Source organism: Chiloscyllium punctatum, chromosome 47 (assembly GCF_047496795.1).
Source record: "Chiloscyllium punctatum isolate Juve2018m chromosome 47, sChiPun1.3, whole genome shotgun sequence".
NCBI lineage: Eukaryota > Metazoa > Chordata > Chondrichthyes > Orectolobiformes > Hemiscylliidae > Chiloscyllium > Chiloscyllium punctatum.
The window spans coordinates 18,118,970-18,138,589 of record NC_092785.1 but is presented as its reverse complement, the minus strand read 5'-3'; positions in this window follow the sequence as shown (position 1 = coordinate 18,138,589).

Here is a 19,620-nt window from a genome sequence, read left to right as displayed (position 1 = left end):
ATCACTGAGACATGTTTGAATGAAGGACAAGTTTGGCTGGTAAACATTTCAGGTTTTAGAAATTGCAAGCGTGATGGGGTACCAGGAAATCATAGATATGGGGGCGTGCGTTAATGATAAAGGAGACTATCAGTCTGGAAATGGTTGAGGATGTCTCAGAGGGCTCCTAGAATGATGTGATCTGGATATAACCTCGAAATAAAAAGGGCAACTACTTTGCTGCTATTACACTACGTCCTCCCAACTATCAAAATGATATAGAGGGGCAGGTATATAGGAAAATTACAGAAAGGTGAGCGACAAACTGAGTTGCAATTGAATGGGTTTTAAACTTGCTAACTGGGATCACCTTAGTGTGAAATGATCGGATGGGGTGGATTCTTTGAATTGCATCCAGCACAGCATTGCGCACCAGTAGGTAGATAATTGGACGAGAGATGGGCCTATGTTTAACCAATCCGAGGGATTGAATACAGTCAAATGGTTTTAGTTCATTGACTGTGCTAAGGGGATATAACGATCTTAGCTTTAAGTTTTAAAGTCACCAAGGAAAGGGAAAAAGGTAGTGCAAAAGTTTAAGTGTCACAACTGGAGCGTGTATGGGCATAAGATGGGGGAGGTGTGTGCGGGCTGCAATTTCAATATCATTAGACACAATCTGGCAATCATTGTCTGGGACTAGCTATTTGTAGGTGAGTCTACGATTGGAATGTTGGAGTCAGTTAAAGTAATGTAGTGATAGAGTTCAAGATCAGCATGTTTTACTCAGAGTGAAGGGCAAGGGCTGCAGGCTCAATGATCCATGTATGCCAAGGGATGTTGATAAAGAGGAGTTTGATGAAGAGAAACAACGGATGCTCCTTAACTGTAGTTTGAGTCCACACAGTCACTTGAAAGTGAGTTGAGTATAGAAATAGCAGTTCCTTGAGGAGGTTTCAGAAGAAAAGCAAGAAAATCTGGCTTTGGAAAATTAAGAGAGAGTAATAAGACGACTCAGCAAGATGTCTCCTATAGATGAATGCAGGCAATTGGACAGCAGAAGGATGGCATGATATGTGGGTAAGTATGAGATTGTGTACTTTGGTAGAAAAGACAGAGGCGTACACTGTTCTCAATATTAGGAAAGGCTTCTGAAATCTAAAGCTCAAAATGTATGAGGAATCCTCGTTCAGCACGGTCTTAACGCTAACTTCAAATTCATGTGGCAGTTAGGAAAGCAAGTGGAATCTTAACATTCATTGAGCGACAATGCAAGAGCAGAAATGCTGAAGCTGCAGAAGGTTCTGGTTCGATTGGATATGGAATGTAGTGAGCCGGTTTGGACACCATTTCTTCGGAAGGATTTGCTAGTGTTATGACGTTGAAGGTGTTGTACAGTACCTTTCAACAGATAGTGCATGCTGTTTGCACTGAGAGTATGCAGACACCTGTGATGTGACTGACTAGCATTCTCAGAGTCTACTGGAAAATTGAAAATATGTAACATTTGGTTGTGAAACAAATACCTAAGTTTTAGTTGCTGTTTTAGAAAACATTCACATTTAACTAAACTGTTTAAATTATGCCCCAGGACACGAAAACACAATGAAAATTGAATTTGTTGTTTTTGCCAAAAGCGAACCAATGAGACGATCCATTGATAAGGTGTATAAAGAAGCAGACATTTTGAAACTTATTGAGTAAACTGCCGTCGAGATTAAACCTTTATTGAGAGAGAGAGAGAGACAGAGAGAGAGAGATCCATTCAAATCAGTCTCGAACAAAGTTCCTTTTATATCAGCAAACGACCGAATAAGACCAGGGAGATCATCACCTGAAAGAAGGTAGACCTCAGCAGCTGGGTGATTTTGAAATTAAGTTTATGTGATTTTAATACAAGCTTTTATTCACCCAGTATGTTGCTATAGAGTTGGAGATAGATAACAAACCTCGAAGAGCAACGGGCCTTAGAGTTGCATAAAGTCGTTGCTTCATGTTCATATTTAGAGTTAAAGAATGAATTGATACCCTTTATTTAAATTGCGTAAATTGGGAGTTCTCTGCTACTCATACTTTAACAGATTACGAGGTGAGGTGAGCTTTTCTGGGTTTTGTCTTTAATGTGCTGAAGGGTTCACTCCCATGTCGTAGCTGGTTGAGGCTTCAGGTCCGTGATTTGGACAGATTTACACCGACCCAATCTGAGATTTGGACAGGACTGAACCGATTTCAGGTATGAAAGATCCCAGTAGATTTAAACACTTGCCGATTGGTGTCTGAGATCTTTTAAAAAAGAAGCGTAGATGGGACAATTTGTTTAATTTTGGCTATTTTCAGTTGGTTCAATTAAAAGGATAGAAATGGATCGTAAGATTACTAAAGACGTTCTAAGGGTTGAATCTGATTCCCAAATTTGCCAAGACATTTTAGGAGATAGAAAACAGCCATACCGTTACAATTAGCAAAGAGGTTGGTATTGGGTTTAACCGAGGAAAAAGGTAAAACTGACCTTGTAAGGGAGTTAGTCAAGCTGGTAGGCGTGTCAGAGAAACAAACAGGTGCTGTAAAGTCAGAAACTTTTAAATTACAATTGATGAAAAATAAAGTTAGAAGATAAAGCAAAGAAAAGAAGAGCCATGTTAAAGGAAAATGAAAGAGAAGTTTCTTAGCAGAGCAAAGAGGGAAAGAAGAAAGATGGAGAGAATTTTAACGTCAGTAGTTGCGAATTAGTCAGGAAAGTCAGGTTGACAGGATGGAGATGAAAAGAAAAGGTAATGATATATGCAAATATGTTAAAACATTGTCACATTTGGATGAGAAAGATGTTGAAGCCTCGTTATTTCTTTTGAAAAGTGGTAATGCAGATGGTGGGGTCAGGGAACTTGTGGATAATGCCAGTTCAGACTAAGCTGGTAAGCACAGCTCGTGAGGTATTTGCAGCGCTGTCAGCTGAGGGCTCAAAATATTATGAAGATATCAAACAGGCTACTTTTAGTGCTCATGAATTGGTACCAGAATTGTATAGACAGCGGGGCAGATACATAAATAAGGAACCAGGTCAGACTTTCGTTGATTTTGAAAAAAATAAACATAATGATTTTCATAAATGGGTGCCTTAAAAATAAGTAAGACCGATCAGTCTCTTAGAGTGATTATTCTGCAGAGATGAGAAAAAATTACGTGTTTGAACAGAAAACTCAGGAAGTGAGAAGAGTGGCAGAGGTGGCAGATGAATACGCATTAGTGCACAAGGCAGTATTCAGCTTCCATCAAGAAGTTCACCCTGTGAGGGATAGAGGATTGTAGAAGGGGCAATCCTACAGTATAAAACAAGGAGTAGAGTACACTGGTAATAGTTTACTACAGGTTAAAAAAGAACCCCAAGAGGGTGGAAAGAAATGAAAGGCCTCAAGTGTTTTTTTGCTCTAATGGCATGCAACACAGAAAAGTACGTGCCAGCGCTTTAAGAAGGGCACTGGAAAAAAGGGTTTAAACATCTAGAAAGTGAGACATGTAAAGTCACAGGGCTGGTCGTTGAAGAAAGGCACTTTGGAAAAAAATATGGTAAAAGAGGCTAAGCCAGTGGCATTAGTGAAAGTAATAAAGGAAACCCCAAAAAGAGCCAAGCAGCTGCAGGAGAGTGCACAACTTCGGCAAGGGCTGGGTATGGAGTTATTACCTAGATGTCAATAAAGATTTTGCCATTGTGCATAAACGTTATTCAGAAAGAACAGCTGGGAAAGCGAAAACAAGCTTTAATTTTGAGAGATTCAGTATCTAGTCAGTCTACAATAGTTAAAGAAGAACACATTTGCGCTCTTTTTGACCTGTTACCCGAGAGAGTAGTAATTTGGGTTCTATATAGACATAAATGTAGTGATGCCCTGTGTAAGATCGAGCTGGAGTGCCAACTCAAGACTGCGGAAGTAATAGTGAGAGTGATTGACAGAGTGTTAGATCCTGGAATGTTTTAGCAGGCGTGAAGGTGGGGTGGCACCATTTTTTGAGGAGAAGCCAATGGAAAACCAGGGACCGATGCAGTTAAAATAAAAGTACCCAGGAATTTTTGCAGACTTTGTAGTAACAAGACCCCACTATCATAAATCAGAGCACGAAGGAAACATTAAACAGAAAGATGGAGGAGTTGAGGTTCAGTTCGAAGACACCCTGTTTTACTTAATGGTGCAAGGACAACCCTGAACAGGCAGAGGGTCCGGGAGAAGCGTCTACTCCTGAAAGGCTCATGGGCTTACAACAGAACGTCGAGACAATAAAATATATGTATATATGTTAATGCACACTCAGAAAATAACGACAGAGATATTCCTGAGGTTCATTATCATAAATATAGAATCCAAAGGAAAAACTCGTGACGACGACTGTTTAGTGCAGAGGAAAAATGGGCAGAAGTACAGCAGATTGTAGCATACAGAAATGAATTGTTATGCGTTTCAGATGACCGAACAGTAGGAGGTCGATTTTGATTGGCCTGGAAAATATAATGAAGTGGTTTTGTCACATGTCATACATGCCACAAGCAGGAATAAAACCATGACCTTTATTTTTTACCAATTCCGGCATTTGATGAACCTTTCTTGCAAGGTATGATTAATTGTGTATATCCCCTTCCTAAAACTAAAAGTGGGAACCAGTTCTTGCCAATGTGTCTTCCAGATTTCCAGAGGAAATTGCTTTACCGAGTATTAAAAGGTGTTGTAAGAGTTAATAGCTTTCTTCACTCTCGATGCACTACCCAGAGAGATTCATGCAGACGAAGGGTCAAAATTTACTACTAGGCTGTTTGAGGAAGCCATGCATACTTATGCACACAGAACTTTAAATCAGGTGCGTATCATCCTAAATCATAGGGAGCTTTGCCAACATGGCATCAGGTCTTGGAGACCATGTTGAGAGCATACCCAGATGATTTGGATAAAGGTATCCCATTCGTATTGTTTGCAATACGAGATAATCCAACCTAATCTCCTCAGTTTACTCACTTTGAGTTAAATTCAATCATGAAGTGAGAGGGCCTTTGAAATTAATTGACGAGAAGTTGAGAGGACCGAAGTCGGAGATATTACTCTTGGATTATGTATCAGAGTTGAGAGAAGGATGAAATCAGATAGGTGAGTTAGCGAAACAGGAACTGAAGACCGCAAAACATTAGCTAAAGTAGGTGGCAGAAGAAAACCCTGAAATTCGTACTTGATGCATGGGGATGATGTATGAATGATAGGAGTGCCCAATTTATCTCTCTACCCCGCTGCCCCTCAACATTCATGATGAAGGACTTATGCCCGAAACATCGACTCTCGTACTGTTTGGATTCTGTCCAATTGCTGTGCTTTTCCAGCGCCACACGTTTCAGCTCTGAACACCAGCAGTATGGTTGCTTCACTGAATGACTTGTTGAAGCGCAGAAAATTGCAGTGGATGGAGAGATGTCAGATAGCATTTGACAGCCTGTAATCTGTTTTAATCACTATCCCCGTGTTAGCCACATCTAATTACGCAAAGCTATTCAAGTTCTCTATCAATATGAGTCATGTAGGTGTCATTGCTGCACACTTGAAAGAAGGTTACAAGTAGAGAAAAGAAACCTATTGGGTATTTTCCTCGAAAATTGAATGGTGATGAGAAGTATTCAATGGCTGAGATAGAAACCATGCGCTACATCATGTCAACAACTATATATTCAAGAATGTGTCTAACATGTTTATGTCTGCTCATTGTGACGATGCTGACATTTGACAAGGTTATGTTGCCATTTTTTTTCCAGATAGGTCGGAAAAGCAGAGATTCAGATATGTCAGGAAGTATGCACTTGCGAAAGGTTTCAAATGTGTGTTTTTATACATTGAATAATGAAAGGGAAGTGGCCAGTTCTCTCAGTTAAAGTTTCTGTTTGGTTTGGTTTTATCAGGCTGTTTTATTTGCAGCTATTTGTCACCTTATATCTGGGAACCTAGAGAATCTACTGGACCCAAAGAATCAGTTCCATACTGATCCTCTCTCTCTGTGACATCATTCCTGTAAGAACTGTATATGAATTTACCTTTTTGCCAAGATTTTTTAAGGTTTTTGAAAGCATCATTTACTTGCATGTTCATGTTGGTTGGGTTTTGAAATAATTATACTCCTTTTTTTCCTGTTTATCTGTTTTTAATAAATTCTGGTCTTTTTATTAAAAACGTTGTATTTTGGCAGCAGCACTACTCTTGAAATATCCTCTGTATGTCTGCTTAGAACAACAAAATATGTATGGTCTAGGCTTTCTTTTCCAAATGTTTTGAGGAGTTTTATCATTGGCCATAACATGATCACAATCCCTTAAATGTTTTGGGAAAAATGATTAAAATCCAGACTGTTCAGATGCAGCTTATTATTACAGGCATTCAATTAAAAGTTATACAAGTGCAGGATGAGATAATTCTGGCTATTGAGGGAGTGCAGCGTAGGTTCACTACGTCAATTCCTGGAATGGCGAGATTAGCCTTACACTGAAAGACTGAAGCGACTGGGCTTGTATATCCATGAGTTTAGAAGACTGAGAGGGGATCTGATTGAGACATATAAGATTATGAAAGAATTGGACACTCTGGCAGCCGGAAACATGTTTCTGCTGATGGGTGAGTGCAAACCAGAGGACACAGCTTAAAAATACGGTGTAGACCATTTAGGACAGAGATGAGGAGAAACTTCTTCAGCCAGAGAGTGGTGGCTGTGTGGAATGCTCTGCCCCAGAGGGCAGTAGAGGCCCAGTCTCTGGATTCATTTAAGAAAGAGTTGGATAGAGCTCTCAAAGATAGTGGAATCAAGGGTTATGGAGATAAGGCAGGAAGAGGATACTGATTAGGAATGAACAGCCATGATTATATTGAATGGCGGTGCAGGCTCGAAGGGCTGAATGGCCTACTCCTGCACCTATTGTCTATTGTCTAATGTAATTGTGTTGTGTTGACTTTGATGAAAGAAGAGGGATACCATTCATCATATGGAAAATGGATTGAAATTAATTATAGTGGTGTACGTTTGCAAACTTAGAGTCAATGAATATATAGCACGTTTACAAAGTCATAAGAGTAAATTAGTTTTAAAATTTACCTACTTTTTATATTCATTAATCATATTCATTTCAGAAGAAAGATGTGGAAATTCTATGGTTTTGAGATGTTTATTTTGTACTTTTTTTTATTAAAGCGAGATTTAGAGACAGAGGTGACAGACCGATTTGAATGCAACAAGTTAATCCGTTTGTGATGTCATGGGGTGGAAGTAACATTTTGAAGTTGCTTGAATTGGTGGGGTCAAGCTTGTCAAGAACCAGAATTTTAATTTGAGTTTCCCCACACTGTTCCAGCCTTTCTCTCACTTTCTCTATCTCTCTCTCTTTGTGTGTGCGTGTGCGTGCGCACGTGCCAGTAACGTATTAATGCAACATTCAACCCCTTTAGCCTCCGTTTGATTCAGTTAGCTAGGTTGTTGTTTCGCAAAGTAGCATAATGCTACCAACGTGGGTTCAAATCACATAGCTAGGTTGAAGTTGTAAAGAAGGGTTCTCAGTTTCAACCTATCCTCCCTTATCTGAGGTCTAGTGGCCCCCAGGTTAAATCACCAATTTCCCCTTCTCTCCAATGAAAGAGCAGCCTTCTGTTCTGCTAAGACCATGACGACCCAATACAATACAAATAACCTATTACTCTGTTAAGCTTTCCATTTGAGTTAATTTATTCAAATTCTTGTTTTAGTCATATTTTAATTATAGTGTACGAATTAAGTATGCTTTTCATCTTATCAGGAGACTTGATCAATAAATTCGCATCTGGAACACAATGACTGGGGGCACTTGTTTTTAAAATAAGTTTATAGTGAGGGTCAAGGCTATCATCTTAATATATTTGAGGGAGTTTGGGCCGGACCATACACTTTATACCATGCAAAGCAATACTTTCCTCTCGATATCTGTGTCTGTGACAATAAGTAAATCAAATACATCAAACCCCCTCCTATTACTATTAACCAAAGCAGTAGATATCATCTGAAGTGAGTCACTGCATAAAGTGTACAGGTAACTTACTACCTCGAAATAAAGTGTATAGATAACTGACCACCTCTGTCAATAACAACAACAACTTTCCTTAACTGAACATTTGACTACATTACGCAGTGAATTGGATAATGAAGAAATCAAGGGCATTCCGTCGCTTATTCAAGGAGATGTAGTGACGCACAGTGCTAATGCAGTCACCTGGGAGTTTTTGCAATATAAGTAATGAATCGACATTTGTGTCATTGAACTCTTGAAGCGAAAGAGTAATTCACTTTCGGAAAGATGTTGTTTGGCTATAAGATGTATTTGATAGAAGTTGTATTCTATCCTGTTCTGGCAGCAATTGGAGTACCTGGTAAGACATTTCCAGATTGTATTGTTTATGAAATAGATGATTCCAAATATGTGTTACTCTTTATCTTTCTGGATTGGTAAGTATTACAAATTCATTGCATTTACTTTTTTCGTTTCACAGAAGCTCTTATTCAGTTTCAGTATTTTTTAACTTCATTGCACCTTTATTGTTGGCCTTCAAATCTTTCCAGATTTTTAAAAGTGTTTTGCTTTTCTGCCCGAGAGAACACCCTCTGGGTTGTTCTCACCAGTGTCTCACGCTATCTCAGTCTCTGCCCCTCTATTTATTTCTCCGTTTTTCTTTCACCCTCTCTCTTTCTGTCTCTCTTCCGCCCTTATTTTCTCCTGCTATTGCTGTGTGTGGTGTTAGATTTCCTCATGTTCTTCTGGTCATCGGTAATCAGCTTGCCATGATCTTTCTTTTAACTTCTTCTCCCTCTTTCTTTGGAATTGTCTTCCCTCCTTCCTCGTTTTCTACTTGATAATTCTCGCTTATTCTTCATTTTATTGCTGGTGTTGTGTTCTCCTTCAATAACTTTCATCAACAGTGATACTTTCTTTCCAACTTGTGTGACCCTTTATAATGTCATAATTTCTTTCTCCATTCTAACTATTTTGATTTATTCTACTCAATTTTCTCCTTCATAACTGGCTTACCTGAAACTTTTATGCTTGCTGTTCTACTCTGCATTGATTCTCGGTGTTCAGGTTTGTCCTGCTGCTTTTCTCTTTGCTGTTTCCCGCAGTACTACTGCGTTTCTCTGGAGTACCATCCTGCTCCTTGTGATGATATTCGGGTCTTTCCCATGCACATTATTACATGTGTTTCCATCTCACCTGCTCCCGGATGTTGCCTGAGCTGGAGAGTTTTAGTTACGAAGAAAGGTTGAACAGACTGGAATTATTTTCCTTAGAGCTAAGGAGACTGAGAGGGGACAGGACTGAAATGTAAAAATTAAGTGGCCCGGAGACAGGAAGTAGTAATTCCTCTTGATAAAGGGATAAATGACCAAGGACATCGATTGAGAAGAAAATGTCACAAGGTTTGGAGGAAATGGGAGGGAAATCTCTTCCACTCAGAACATAGAACATAGAACATAGAAGAATACAGCGCAGTACAGGCCCTTCAGCCCTCGATGTTACGCCGATCAAAGCCCACCTAACCTACACTAACCCACTATCCTCCATATACCTATCCAATGCCCGCTTAAATACCCATAAAGAGGGAGAGTCCACTACTGCTACTGGCAGGGCATTCCATGAACTTACGACTCGCTGAGTGAAGAACCTACCCCTAACATCAGTCCTATATCTACCCCCCCCTTAATTTAAAGCTATGCCCCCTTGTAATAGCTGACTCCATACGTGGAAAAAGGTTCTCACTGTCAACCCTATCTAACCCCCGAATCATCTTGTACACCTCTATCAAATCACCCCTAAACCTTCTTTTCTCCAATGAAAACAACCCCAAGTGCCTCAGCCTTTCCTCATAGGATCTTCCTACCATACCAGGCAACATCCTGGTAAACTTCCTCTGCACCCGTTCCAGTGCCTCCACATCCTTCCTATAGTATGGCGACCAAAACTGCACACAATATTCCAGATGCGGCCGCACCAGAGTCTTATACAACTGCAGCATGACCTCAGGACTCCGGAACTCAATTCCTCTACCAATAAAAGCCAGTACGCCATATGCCTTCTTCACTGCACTATTTACCTGGGTGGCAACTTTCAGAGATCTGTGTACATGGACACCAAGATCCCTCTGCCTTTCCACACTACCAAGTAGTCTACCATTAGCCCAGTAATCCATCTTTTTATTACTCTTACCAAAGTGAATCACTTCACACTTAGCTACATTGAACTCCATTTGCCACCTTTCTGCCCAGCTCTGCAGCTTCTCTATATCCCGCTGTAACCTGCCATATCCTTCCTCACTGTCTACAACTCCTCCGACTTTCGTATCATCCGCAAACTTGCTCACCCAACCTTCTAACCCTTCCTCCAGGTCATTTATAAAAATGACAAACAGCAATGGTCCCAAAACAGATCCTTGCGGAACACCGCTAGTGACAGCACTCCAAGATGAACCTTTGCCATCAACTACTACCCTCTGTCTTCTTCCAGAGAGCCAATTCCTAATCCAAACCTCCAACTCACCCTCAATGCCATATCTCTGTATTTTCTGCAGTAGGGTTTTAGAAACATGGAACGCATGCCTGTCAGGATGGTAGAGTCTTTAACCATCATTATATTGAACAAGTGTTTTAATGTGCACTTGCATTGCCAATCATATGGGCCAACTGCTGTGAAATTAGTTTGAACAGATAGTTGTTTGTTTTGGATTGGAGTACACTCAATGGTCCAAAAGGTCTTTTTTTTATTCCAGGGCTGACCTGTGATATATTTTGCTGTCAGTAGTGTCTTCATTCAATCTCACTATCTTATGTTTTATCATCTCTCTCATTGCTTTATTTTTTTGAAATTTCGATTAAAACCTCAGCGTTCCTATATGTCCTAACCCATTTAAGGAATTTCAGTCCCTGGAACCTGATCTGCAATACAATAGAATCACGGAAGATAATTGATCATTGCCTTTACTTGTTCTTACTGATATCAGAGAGAAGCGACCGAGACAGTCTGTGTAAAAATAAACTAGCTGAGATTCTGATATCAAAAATGACAGTAGGTCAGTGGGGGCGTTCGGAAACAATTGAATTCGACCAAAAATCTGTATATCTCCTTGCTAAAACAGAGGCTTACAAAACACTGAGGAACTGAGGGAAAATTAAAAGTTAACAGTAAACATTGAAAGGAGCACCAAAAGCAGAGTGAAACAGATTGAAATAAGATATGTCAAGCTCCAAACAAGAAATTTAGGAATCCAAATCTTAAAGAACAAGGTGTTCAGGAGCAATTTGTAACAAGGTCATGGCGATGTAGTCAATGAATTAAAGGAAGTGAGAGTGATGCCGAATTATTGTTTTGAGCATGAATTTAAAAGGTGCCAGTGGGAGACAGAAACGGCCTGCCTGCCAGATGCCTCACAAAAACAAGATTTAATTAAGTAAAAAAGTCAAACAACGTGGAATTTGTAATCAAAGAGAAGCAACAAAGCAATTCCTGATATTATGTCCTGACAGGTCCCAGAGAGTGCCTTGTACTGATGCTATGGTGTTAAACAAAGTAGCAGAGAATGATGTCAATGCGTGAACTAACTTTCGAAGGTCATTTTAACTAGTAATCCTTCATTTCGCTGGTGTTCTTGTGACGCAGTGGTAGAGTCCCTGTATCTTATTTCGGCGACCTGCTTTTGAGTGCAACAAGATTTGAACAACTTGAGGATAGATAAGTCCCCCGGGCCTGACAGGATGAATCCTAAGATTATGTGGGAAGCAAGAGAGGAAATTGCAGAACCGTTTGCTTTGATCTTTTCGTTTTCACTGTCAACCGGGGTGGTACCAGGGGACTGGAGAGTGGCGAATGTTGTGCCCCTGTTCAAAAAAGGGGATAGGGATAACCCCGGGAATTACAGACCAGTAAGTCTTACTTCGGTGGTAGGCAAAGTAATGGAAAGGATACTGGGGGATAGGATTTGCGAGTATCTGGAAAGACACTGCTTGATTAGGGACAGTCAGCACGGAGTTGTGAGGGGTAGATCTTGCCTTACAGGTCTTATTGAATTCTTTGAGGAGGTGACCAAGCATGTGGATGAGGGTAGAGCAGTGGATGTAGTGTACACGGATTTTAGTAAGACATTTGATAAGGTTCCCCATGGTAGGCTTATGCGGAAAGTCAGGAGGCATGGGATAGAGGGAAATTTGGCCAGTTGGATAGAAAACTGGCTAACCGGTCGAAGTCAAAGATTGGTGATAGATGGTAAATATTCAGTCTGGAGACCAGTTACAAGTGGAGTTCCGCAGGGATCAGTTCTGGGTTCTCTGCTGTTTGTAATTTTTATTAATGACTTGGAAGAGGGAGTCGAAGTGCGGGTCAGTAAATTTGCAGATGATACGAAGATTGGTGGAGTTGTGGATTGAGAGGAGGGCTGTTGTCGGCTGCAAAGGGACTTAGATATGATGCACAGCTGGGCTGAGGTGTGACAGATGGAGTTCAACCCTGTCAAGTGTGAGGTTGTCCATTTTGGAAGGACAAATAAGAATGCGGAATACAGGGTTAACGGAAGGATTCTTAGTAAGTGGAGGAGCAGAGGGATCTTGGGGTCTATGTTCATAGATCTTTGAAAGTTGCCACTCAGGTGGATAGAGCTTGTAAGAAGGCCTATGGTGTATTAGCGTTCATTAGCAGAGGGATTGAATTCAAGAGTCGTGAGTGATGTTGCAGCTGTACAGGACTTTGGTTAGGTCACATTTGGAGTACTGTGTGCAGTTCTGGTCGCCTCATTTTAGGAAAGATGTGGAAGCTTTGGAGAGGGTGCAGAGAAGATTTACCAGGATGTTGCCTGGAGTGGAGAATAGGTTGTACGAGGATAGGTTGAGAGTGCTAGGTCTTTTCTCATTGGAACGGCGAAGGATGAGCGGTGACTTGATAGAGGTTTATAAGATGATCAGGGGAATAGATAGAGTAGACAGTCAGAAACTTTTCCCCCGGGTAAAACAGAGTGTTACAAGGGGACATAAATTTAAGATGAAGGGTGGAAGGTATATGGGGGATGAGAGGGGTCGGGTCTTTACCCAGAGTGGTGGGGGCATGGAATGCGCGGCCTTTGGGAGTGCCAGAGTCAGAATCATTGGCGACCTTTATGCGGCAATTGGATAGGAACATGGATGGGTGCTTAAGCTAGGACAAATGTTCGGCACAACATCGTGGGCCGAAGGGCCTGTTCTGTGCTGCATTGCTCTATGTTCTATGTTCTAAGGTCCCCAGGTGTTTCATGACGCTCCTCGACCAGTTTATTGAAATTCCCAAGAAAATTATTCAATTTTCTCTGTGATTTAAGGAAAAGAGGCACAAGTAAAAGGCAGAAATGAAGCACCGTACATATTACTTTCAGATTTCATGTCAAAACATTACTGGAGTCAGTGCATAAGAAAGAAACTCGCCAGACCCTTCAAACGATCCTGTTAATTGCAAATTGCACATTTTTATCCAGTCTTTCAGGGATACCTGTGTTGATTTTCAACCTGGTGAAAGTAAGAACGAAGCAATATATTTCTCAGTGAGGACTTGAGATTAGTCGTTTCATATTTATTTCAATTGCAGGGTGCATAGGTAAAAAAAAGCTCTTCCACATATTGATGTTGACTGCAGCCCATCACACCTCAGTGAACCGAATCCTCAGCAAAGTGGAATGATGATTTAGGCTGAACGAAATGAGAGAGAGCAGTCTAATTCCAGTCAGTAGCGCAGTGATGACGTAACTTGGAAGGAATAACCCAAATGATCAGGGGTAATTTCTGGAGAAATGTTTTGCATCATGTCAGGTAGTGAATTTTGAAATCAATGAGAAGTTAGTTGAACAGTAAACATTTATCCAATGTCAAACTCTGCAAAATCCGATCTGGTGGCGTCATGTATTCCAGTGAAGGGCAGTTGTTGGTCTTTAATTGGTCTAGCCGACAGAATTATAGAGTAGAAGAGTCTTACTGCAACTTATTTACATAGTTTGAGCACACTGCGTCCGAGTTACATGATATGGTTTGATACCATTATCTAAGATATTTATTAATGGCAGTTAAGAGAATGTTCACCATGATGATTCCCAATATGGGACAGATATTCAATTCCAAAGGCTGAACAGGGTGGGATTCTACTCACCGGAGTTAAGAAAATGAGAAGTGATCTCATTTAAATAACAGAATTCTTAAGTAACTTGAAAGGGTCAAAGCTAAAGGCATGTTTTATTTAGTTTATCTGATTTGATGTGGTGTTGTTATGTGCAATGAATTACAGGATAGAGTTTTGTTTTACATTAAGTACAGACAGATCATAACACACATGAACATAGAGGTGGGGTGATTGAAAAGAATGAGGCATGCAGAGTCACATGTACACAGCAGCTGTACAAAAAAGCAAAAAGATCAAATTTAGATTTGAAATAATAAAAGGTCCATTCAGCAGTCTCAAAATCAAGGAGAAGAAACTTTTTTGAAACAGCTGATATTTCTGTTTAAGAGTCTATACTTTCAGCCTGACAGAAGAGGTCGGAAGAGATTACAACCAAGGTGGGAACGGTCTTGATGCTGGTGGTACTTTTCCGTGGCAATGAAGAGTGTAGATGCAGTGAATGGGTGGGAGGTTAGCTTAGGTGATTGTCTGGGTTGCATTCACATCTCTGTGCAGCTTCTTACGGCCCTGTGCAGAGCAGTACCTGTAACAAACAGTGATGCACCCTGAATGAATGCTTTCTATGGTGCATTTATAAAACTTGTTGAGGATCCTTGTGGACATGCTAAATTTCTTTAGCATCCTGAGGAAGAAAAGGCATTTTCCCCTTCATTGTAGAGTGCAGAATGAGAGGGCATTGTCCCAAATTAAAGGAGTACCAATTTAACACGAATGTCAGGAGGAATTTCTTTTCTTTAAGGATTTTGGGTGTTTGAACTTCCTGCTACAGAGAGCAGTGAGAACTGAATTCTTGCCTGTATTTAAGGCTGAGATAGTTAGATTCTTCATCCCTCGGTCAATTAAGGGCTGTGGGGAAATAAAACAACAGTGGATTTGAGGAGTGCTGAATCAGCCACGATCATTTTGCATGGTGGAGCAGGATCAGGAGGAAAAAAGCAGAATTCTGTTCCTATTTTGTATGGTCGCTTGGTCTCATACATACGTCTACAGACCAACAGTTATGTGGTTGACTCTTATTTGCCCGCAGGATAATTACAGATGGAGAACGGTGGCAGATTGCCTCAGTTGTGAAGGATGGTACAGCGGATCAGAGCTGAAGGAAAGCATAGTGTTTTATTGATTTTCACTGTTGCTTCACAATTCCAGGTACATGGATTCGATTCTAAATTCGGGTGAATGTGTGGAGTTTGCACGTTCTCCGTATGTCTGCATGGGTTTCCTCCAGATCCTTCGTTTTCCACCCACAGTCAAATGGTGTGCATGTTAGGTGGATTACCTATGCTATATTTCGCATAGTTTTCAGTAATATTCGGATTAGATCGTGTAGCCATGGGAAACACAGGTGCTGTTATTGGTCTGATGCGAATTGAAGGGTGAGTGTTGACTTGATTGCTGGAAGTGCCTTTTACCACAAAGTAGGAATTATCTCAATCCCTAATAAATACTGGCCTGGCCCAGATATGAACTAAAAAGTCAAATCGTGGTTCTAGCTTAACTCTGTTTTTCTTTCCTAACAGTAAATCTCCTTACAATTGGCATCTTGTCACGGGGAAGGTACAATCTCTCTAAATGTATCACCGTCTATCTGTTGGCCATGTCTACAGCAGATCTCATGGTGATTGTGTGCAACGTAATATTGTATCGTATGGCAGCAATTTACTGGCGAAAAACGTTCCTGCTCTACACTGCAGTCTGCAAACTTGTTCTCTACCTGTCTCCCATGAGTGTTGATTGCTCTGTCTGGTTCACAGTCGCTTTTACCTTTGATCGCTTTGTAGCTATTTGCTGTCCGAATCTGAAAACGAAGTATTGCATTAGGAAGACAGCTGGTGTTGTTATCATGATCTTAACCGTGCTACTCTGCTTGAAAAACATCCCATGGCCCTTTGTGTACACATCATCTGCTGTATTTCACAATGAACAATGGGGGTGCCATGTATCATCAGTCCTATATGTTCAAAATGGATGGAAAGCATTTTCTTGGCTTGAGCAACTGATTACTCCAGTAGTACCATTTCTGTTGGTATTATTATTGAATGTTCTCACTGCTAGATGTATATTACTTACGAGCCAGGCTCGAAGGCGACTCTGGGATCAAACCTGCAATAAGAACGACAAAGATCCTGAGCTCATGAAACGCAGGAAGTCGATAGTTTTAATTTTTACAATATCGTGTAGTTTCATTCTACTCTGGATTACTTCAGTCACTTATTTCGTACTTTATAGGATTTCTGGCACATTTAAGCGTAAATGGATATTTACACCATTTTCAGTAATTCAAGAAGTTGGAGTCATACTTCAGTTATTGAGCTCCTGCAGCAATACGGTAATATATACGGCAACCCAGAGAATGTTCAGGCAGCAGCTGCTTGATTTGCTGAAGTTTCCTTTTACTCTGATCAGAAATGGCATTAAATTAATAAATCATCAGAACTGAATCGTGTAATACCACTCCCCCCCCACCCCCCCCCCCCCCCATTGCCACTCTCTACAGGGAAACCCATACATCAGTGGAGGTTATAGCACATTGGTATTGTCCTTTCCTTCAAACCACGAGGACCGGTTTCATGTCACAGCAGACTCTGAGTTCTAAGATAGGATCTCTGAACAGAATGATTAGTTACTCTCCAAAGTGACCTTAGTGAAGGGATAATTTATATTAACCTTTGAAATTCGTTTCACAACAAAAGTTCAGATGTGAAGCAGCAGGTGTTTCACAGGAGTGTGCAAAGTCACAAACCACACAAAACAGCATTTTATGAATTCCTACTTTGGAAGGAAAACCAGCCTGACGCCATGATGAGATGCAAACAGATTTGAAACAAGGCCTCACACCTAAAATGCACTGTCTAGCCTAAAGTGTTACTTTATTCTGATAAAACCAGAAATTATCTTGGGGAAGGGATTTACATATTAATCAATTAACACCTATATCTCTATTCGAACTGATTAAAGACTTGAATGCTGTCAAGGTATATAGTTTTCAGTTACAAGACACAGAGACTTGTTGCTATAAATTCTGTGTCGTATTTTGCTGCTTCAAAGCTACATGAAGAAGGAGCAGCAATCTGAAAGCTATTATTTCCATGTAAAGCATTTCGAGTATTAACTGGTGTTGTGTGATTTTTAACTTGCAACTTCTTGATAAATGAGCGAGGGCTCAAAGAAATTGGTATTTAAAATCAATCTTTGGACTACAACACGATGTGATGAGATTTTTGTTTAAAAGTTAGAATTAAGTATTTTTTTTTACAATCCTCACCAACTTGTGCAGATATAAAAGCTCTTCATGTTTTGAAAGAATGTTGTTTAACAAGTAGTTTTTCTTCGAATTGCAAGCATAAATGTAAGTGTGCCGATGAATCAAGATGTATTTACCTCAGATGCTTATTGCACAACATTGGTATGCTAAACGTCCTCCATAGTATCCATAGGAATGGAATGAACTTTATTTTCCCCTTGTATTTAAAAAAAATGCAACACATTCAAGCGTTTTGATTGAATCACCTATAATTGCAAATATTCAAATAATAGAGTGGGAAAGAGAGAGCGAAAAAGAAGGAAAAAGTGATCTAGAGCGAATCATGAGCAAGGAGAGACAATGAGAGACCGAATATCCAATACTCACCATTCCAGCTGGTGCCAGGTCTCTTGATGGTTTCTTTACACACACACACACACACACACACACACACACACACACACACACACACACACACACACACACACACACACCTTGCCCCCGTGCAGGCAAAAAGTACTTTGCTTTCGGATGCTAATAGGGGATGCATGAATACCTTATGGAGGCTTAAAGGATCAACATAGAGATTGACGTCCGCAGGCCACACACGTCCCTGGTTGGGCCACATTCCAAGAGTCAGCTCTGTTACTAAATGCCGAGTTCCATCTAAATGCTAGTTCATTTAGACAGCTCCCAATTCTCTCCCCGTCGAACTCACCTGGTTCAGCTATCGAGTAAACCAACAGTAATATCTGTGGGATTAGAGGGAGCAGAGCAGATGAACTGTTTTAGAAGGAGCTGTCTTAGACTGTCCCTGTTCTAATCCTACCTCTAATGAAATCAGACTTAGAAGACACACAGGCATAAAGCTGCAGTTTTAAACAGGTAGCAGCTAAAACACGGATGCAGATCACAAATGAACATACATTTAGTAAACTAATGAACAAAGCACGTTTTCACAACTGAATAAAACATTTTTAAACAAGGAATCAAAACATTTAGCATTTAGCGCACAATTCAATGCAACTATTCTGCTTAAATAAGCACAAGTTTAGTACAAATGAAAAAAAAGGCTCTTGCACAATTGACAATGAGAGTTTTGCACAAATTCATAAAGCTACAATAATGTAGAGGGATGGGAATAGACTATGTTGGAAAGTATTTAATTAGGAGAAGGGAAATTACAATACTATTAGATCGCAGCTGTGGAACAGAAGTTGGGAAATATATTGTCAGGTTTCTCAGACATGTGAAGGTGGATTAGGGAGCACTTTCTACTCGTGCTGGATAGGTTTGTCCCACTGAGACAAGCTAGGGAAAGTATCGTAAAGGAAATATGGGAGAAAAGGGATGTAGAATACCGAGTCAAGAGACAGAAGACACCTTATTTAAAGTTGAAGAGACAAGAACAAGACAAAGCTCGGGAGGTTTTAAAGGTAGTGAGGAATGGCATTTGCAGAATTACAAGGAGGCATGAAGAAAGTTTAATGGTTGGATTAAGGTAAATCCTAAGGCATTCTACATTTATGTGAGGAACAAAAGTATGGCCCGAGTGCGGGTAGGGCCGATTAGGCATGGTGGAGGGAATTTGTGTTTGCAGTCAGAGAAGGTGGGGGAGGTCCTTAATGAATATCGTACTTCAGTCTTCAGTGTGAGAGTCAGTTAGTCGTTTGTGAGGATAGTGTGAAACAAGCTGAATGAGGATTTGCTGACAATTCTGAAAAGGATGCAGATTGATAAGTCCAGGTGGACCAGGTGGGATTTGCCCAAGATTTCCAAAGGAAGTGAGGGAAGATATTGTCGTGCCTTTGACGATCGTTTTTGTGTAATAAAAGTCCACTGGAGTAGTGCCTGATGATTGGAGGATGGCAATTGCTCTTCCCTTGTTCAAGAAATGGGCGGTCTTATGTCTGTGGTAGCCAAATTACTGGAGAGAGGCAGGTTTTATGATTACTTTGAAAACCATAGTTTAATTAGAGATAGTCTACATTGATTTGTCAGGGGCAGATCATTCCTTACAACCGTTATGGCGTTATTTGAGTATGAGACAAAACATATTGTTTAAGGTAGATCAGTGGATGTGTTGTGCATGGATTTTAGCGAAGTGTTTGAGAAGTTTCCCTATGCTAGACACATTTGAAACGCAAGGAGGAATGAGATACCGGGAAATTTGACTGGCTGAATA